Source organism: Callorhinchus milii, unplaced genomic scaffold (assembly GCF_018977255.1).
Source record: "Callorhinchus milii isolate IMCB2004 unplaced genomic scaffold, IMCB_Cmil_1.0 Scaffold3, whole genome shotgun sequence".
NCBI lineage: Eukaryota > Metazoa > Chordata > Chondrichthyes > Chimaeriformes > Callorhinchidae > Callorhinchus > Callorhinchus milii.
In genome coordinates, this window is record NW_024704744.1 from 5,908,398 (window position 1) to 5,914,945 (window position 6,548).

Sequence of the window (6,548 nt, forward strand, 5' to 3'; positions counted from 1 at the left end):
GTGCCTATCTTAATGTGTGTGTGTGGGTGGGAGTAGGGGAAGAGAAAGGTGTGTGGGCTGCATATGGTCATGCTATGTTTGAATCTGTTAGAAGATCTGCAGTAAGCACTGAGTTGTGAGAATGATCAAGAACTATGACTTTTGCCCCATTCTTGGCAATGATAAGAAAATATTGCAGGAAATGCACAATAGAAATACAATGGACATTTTCTGCGCAATAACAGTGTCGTTCCACCTGTGTCACTGCTTCCTATTTTTCCAAATTGTCTGTTTTTTCATTTATCCCATTGTACAATTATTTCTCCAGTTTCTTCATGTTATCACTGCACACGTGTTTATCCTGCTCCTTTCTGAACAATTCTAATGATCCAGCCTTAATGGCCAATTGTGGTAATGATTTCCAAACCTGACAGCTCTCAGTGTGAAGAAAGTCCTTCTAATCTCTCCCCTAATTGTTCTGTTAACAATCCGAGGACTGTTTCCCACCTTATCATTGATCTGCAACAATGGAGAGCATATAACACTGTCGAGTGTGGTTTCAACACAGAGTGGGAATGTGTCTGAAGGAACTGAGATAACTGGTGGTGAAATGTGTTTATTGAAATGGCTCAAAGTTTCTCCCACTGGTAGGGAGAGACAGAGGGAAATAAGAGGGAGGTAGGGAGACCGTTTTGATAACATCTTAACGCATTGAAACTTCTGAAAACTCTAATCCATCTTATCAAATTCTGTGACTGCTTTTGACTGCAAATGCAACATCTATTGTAGATACAACAAAGTCCCACAAACAGCAGTGAAGTAAAACGACCATTTTATCTGGAGGAGTGTTGGACTAACACCAATTATCCCGCTGCTGAGTGGATTACTAATATAAATATATATGTGTCCAAAAATACAGTCAATCCACTTTACAATATATTCTGTGAAGCGCTTTGAGATGTCTCAAGAACGTGATAAGGCGCTTTATCAAATGGAAGGATTATTATTATTATGCAAGTAAAATTTTGGGTGCTTGAATCGAGGGATTGCTGTTATTTGCTGATACTTGTCAAGTTGCGATCACTGCACCATACAGACTTTAACAAAGCTTATCGGTCTGGAGATGCTCTCTCTATGTTAGGTGTAGTAACTGTAAAGAGTATTAAATTGGTTATTTATTTTGGTCAGCTGGGTGTCTCCAGACACATGGGAAAACCCATCTCCATGTAAATCAGACTGAGAGTTCTATGTATGCCACGAAAATTTCCTTGGGTCAGGTTGACTGTCAACCTGAGTCTAATAATCTCTGTAATTAAGTAAACAGAGTGCATCCCTCCATTTCCAGACCCAGAGAAACGCACGGGTAAAGCAATCTCCCTTTGTGGAGTCCTGTAGCTCGGTGGTTTGAGGACTCGCTTTGCAAGCGAGACATTGGGTTCAATTCCAGGCAGGGCTAAACCTTGGGCAAGTTTCCTTATTCCACACGCCTAATAATAATCCCTCCAAAACTAACCCCCCAAAATAATAAATTGGTCCTTTTCAATCCACGACTGTTTGTGGGACACTGCTGTGCGCAATTGGTGCTGCGTTTCGCCCCCAAATGTACAATCAATTCATTTTACAGTATATCCTGTGAAGCGCTTTGAGACCTCCAGAAGACGTGAAAAGCGCTATATCAAATGCAAGGATTATTATAATTTATGCAGAACTCATAGTTCTGCTTTGGACACTCATAAGCATGGCAATGGGTTTGTCAGACACCCAGCTGACTAAAAAGAATATTTGCTTCATTACTTTTGCAGAGCTTTCCCCAAGAAGAGTAAGGAAACAGAGTTTAAGCACATGACAGAGTTGTTTTTGTGTTTGTTTCCCCCACAAAATACATAGTGAATTTACGTATATTCTGTGAAGTGCTTTGAGATGTCTCAACGAATTGATAAGGTACTATAAAATGCAAGGATTATTATTATTGTTAGAAGGAGTGGGCTTGATGGGCCAAATATTTTCTTGTACTGTGTTTTTTTTTGCATTCTGATGAAGAACATAACATGAAACACAGAACGTGCCAAAAGAAAAATTGTTCTTAAGATACGGGTAAAGCAATCTCACTTGCAACAAGGCTTTGCAATGAATGACGCCTCTGGCAAAGATCAACTAACTTTTCTGGAGAGGTTAACATTTCAAGTGAGGAGTGCTTGTGTCAGCAACTACAGTGGCAAATTCCATGATCCAAGGTAACCATTGTGCTCATGGTTTAAGCTCCACTGGAAAATTATAATCTATTTATATTAACAAACGATGAATGAATCGTTAGAGGAAATTGAAAAGCACCATTGTGTCCGTTCCCACATACTGACTAAATCAGAAAGCTAGGTGGCGTGCCTTTCATAATTTAAAGTCTTACGCAGCCTCCAGGTTTAACCATTGCCAGCCATGTTTGCTGCCAGCCTGGCTCAGTTGGCAGCACTCTCATCTCTTGGGTCATGAATCAATCATTGATTGAGATACTGCTGTGCACGATTGGCCTGCTGCATTTTGTCCACAAAATATACAGTCACTCCAATTTATACTATATTCTGTGAAGCGCTTTGAGACATTTCAACGATGTGATATCAAATGCAAGGATTATTATTACTATTATTATTATGAAGACTGCGAGTCCGAGCCCACACTGGGACTTCGAGCTCCCTTTCTAGGCTGACACTCCCATTGCAATGCGTTTTTGCTGCCCTTTAGATGGGTTGTTAAACCAAGACCATGTTTGCCTATTCGAGATCAGCCAAAGATCCTGTGACACTATTTCAGAAAAACAATCCTCCAGAGAAATCAGTCATTGACATCTCAGCTGATTGTGGCATGTTGCCTTGCACAAATGGCTGCTGTGCTCGCCTACAATCAGTACTTTACAGTAAATCCCGTGTAGCAATTTGAGATGACCTCCTGATGTCAAAAGCGCTTTATCAAATACAAGTATAATTATTCTGCCTCCCTCCTACCTCTCCAACCTACTATCCCCCTACCTACCTGCCCGTACCCTCCGTTCCTCTGGCTCCGGTCTGCTCCACGTCCCCCGCCCCAACCGCCCTACTATCGGTGGCCGAGCCTTCAGCCTCTCAGCCCCCAGGCTCTGGAACTCCATCCCCCAGTGCCTTCGCCTTCCTTCCTCTCCTCCTTCAAGGCCGGTCTCAAGACCTTTCTCTTTGACCGTGCCTTCAGCTCCCCTCTCGACTCTCTTCCCCCTCCTCGCTCCCTCCCTTCCCTCCCCTCACCCTGACCATTTCCCCCCTGCTCGGGTCATGACCCAACTGTGCAGCGCCTTGGGACGTCCTCCTGACGTGAAAGGCGCTTTATAAATGGAATCTTGTTGTTGTTGTTGTATATTAAATGTAAGGCTTATAATAACTAACTGGAAGCACCATGAGTTTTTCCGGAGGTAATAATTACTTCTATATCAAAAAAATATAAATTGGTAACTTCAATCCACGACTGTTTGTGGGACACTGCTGTGCGCAATTGGCTGCCGTGTTTCACCCACAAAATATACAGTCAATTCACTTTACAGTATATTCTGTGAAGCGCTTTGAGGCGCTATATCAAATGCAAGGATTATTATTATTATAAGTTGGTGTAACAACAGCAGCAACAAGATTACATTTGTATAGCGCCTTTTACGTCAGAAGGACTTCCCAAGCGCTGGACAGACAACAGATGAGTTGGAGGCAAATGGTAGCAATAAAGTTAGGTGTCATTAATTAGATCTGGTTGTTTGCTGGAAGCATGTGGATACAAAGAAAAATGTTTTATTGCTCATAGGCTAGTGCATACTCCAGCAAACAACAGTGGAATCTAACATTCAGTTTAAATATATAAATTTGGTCATGTACTGTACTAATTACTTGATCCATCTGGGAAAACATTGCTATTTGTTTTGATTTCTATCAAATTTCCAATTAAATGGCCCCTCAACAGTCTGAGCCCCAGTTTACCCCACCCCCAAATCCTATGATCCCGGTTTGTTGGGCTTGGCTATTTATTTTCCGTCAGGCTAGAATCCTTTTTTATCAAGTCTCCCTCCCAAATATCTGAGTCTATTACATTTCCAGTCCCTATTTTTACAGCCAAAATGCATTACGTCACATGCAACCTCATAGGTATAGTACGAGGCTATTCAGCAAGTCTAGCCACCCCTTGATGAGATTGCATCAGATCTTTTAATCCCATTTCCCATCACCTTATATCCAAAGTATCGACCCATTTATTTCTCTTTTAAACGTCCCACTTGATTCTACATCAAAGGCCTTCTGGGCAGTGCGTTCCACATTCTCACAACTCTTGGTGGGGAAATTTGCTGATCCGGCTTCTAACCGATTTGGGTCTAATTTGAAGAACACTTTCCCTTGTTTTCAGATTCCTCTATTATAAGAAGAGTTTTTCACCATCTAGCTCATCAATTGCCTCATAATTAATACCTCGGTCAGATCACCCCTTAATCTCCACAGATCCAAATCTACTCAGCTTCCATCATACTTAAACCACTTCACTTCAGATAATGTATTCTAGACAATTGATGCTGGACACACACCTTAAGGCTAGTATTTTCTTTGTAATGTTTAAGTCTCCAAAACTTAACACGATACTTTGGATGCTTGACCAGCACTCCATATGATTGTTACAAAGACCAACATCCTATTAGCATTGACTGCTCTGTGCATCTGTTAACTATGTTAACAAGTTATGTACCCCCTCATAGATCTTCACCATTTAAAATGCACTAACCATACTCCCTCACACTCCACTTAATCTGTAAATTGGTGCACTTTCCACAAAACTGTCTATAATTAAGATCATGACTACATATCCTTACATGTCAGGACATCTCAAAGCACTTCACAGAATTCGCAGTAAAATATACCCACCAGCCTGAACATGCCTTTCATGCCATGAGTGCCAGCTACCAAAAATTATCAGCCTACAATTAAAAGATCCACTTTAACTCTCCCATTATCCGAAGACCTGGAAGACAACTTGCATTTATATAGTAACCTTCATGTAAGCAGCATTAGTCAAAAGGATTCCTAACTTCCACAGCTGCTTGCTCCAATACTGACTGAGTGGACAGTCAGGACGAGGTGATTAGTCTAGATTTACCCCTCAATTTTTCTACTATACACGTTTTTTTTTAAAAAATCCTACTCTCCCTTTCACCAGTGGTATTCAATGCCATTTTGCATTACAGACAATAAAGCAGTTCTGGCTCGTCTCTATCCTGTTCTAAAATGGCCCCACCTCCCATTACTGATACTTATCCAGTCATATCCTACGTGCCAGTATACTATAGTCCTGCTACTTATTCTCCTTTCCTCTGCGTTTAGACAGCATAGCTTTAAACTTTGCTAACTGCAGCAGATGGGTGTCTGCAATCTGTTGAACAAAGCTACAATGTTCAATTCCTGGGTCCATAACTGAACTCTAATGTGGCCAGGACCGAGTGTGAGACTTTCCAATTTAACAGCTTTCTCTTTCAATAAACTCCACTGCTTGTTCCTTGACCAGATACAATTAACCAAGTTCATACAAGGATGACAATTACCTACTTGAATCTGGAAGTGATCAGAATTTTACATTGTGGGAATAACTTTGTATTAAAGATACAACAAACAACAAATTACATTTGTATAGCAACTTCAAGGCACTCGACAGACAAGGATTCACACTCGAGCTGGGGGTTAGCATCAGGAGCGGTGGAGGGTGGATAACCAAATGCATAGTCGAAGAGAAAGGCATTGAGACTGGCCTTGAAACGAGAAAGGGAGGGGGCAAGGTGTAGGTTCTGTGGAATGGAGTTCCAGAGGTTGGGGCAGAAAGGCTGAAGGCCTGATTTCTAATGGTGGGAGGGCAGTCCACTAAGCGGAGAGGTCAGCATGGAGTACTGCAAATTTGCAGAGGTTGAGTTCTTGGAGCACTTTATGATTGTACATTACATTTGTATAGCGCCTTTCACGTCGGGAGGACGTCCCAAGGCCTGGACATTGTACAGCATTTCAGATCCGAGCTGGGGTTGGGGAGGTGTGGAAGAAGGGAGGGGAGGGGAAGAGGGGTGGCCGATGGCATGGTTGAAGAGAAGGGTCTTGAGGCGGGACTTGAAGGAGGCTAAGGAGGGGTCGAGGCAGAGGGATTGGGGGATAGAATTCCAGAGGTTGGGGGCAGAGTGGCTGAAGGCTCTCCCGCCAATGGTGGGGCGGGTGGGTCGGGGAACGTGGAGCAGGTCGGAGCCGGCTGAGCGGAGGGAGCGGGCGGGTTGGTAGGTGGTTAGGAGGTCGCAGAGGTAGGGTGGGGCGAGGCCATGGAGGGCTTTATAAGTGAGGACCAGCATCTTGAACTGGATCCTCTGAAGGATAGGGAGCCAATGGAGTCAGACGAGAATGTAAAACATTTAGTTCCATGGAACCTGTGATTTAGATTACTGCCCACCCCAAATTCAGTTGTGTGTAAACTGCTAACTCAAGGTTACCAGGCAGTATTGAAATGCAGCAAACAAGGTTACTACCCAAACAGGAAGCGTAGAAATA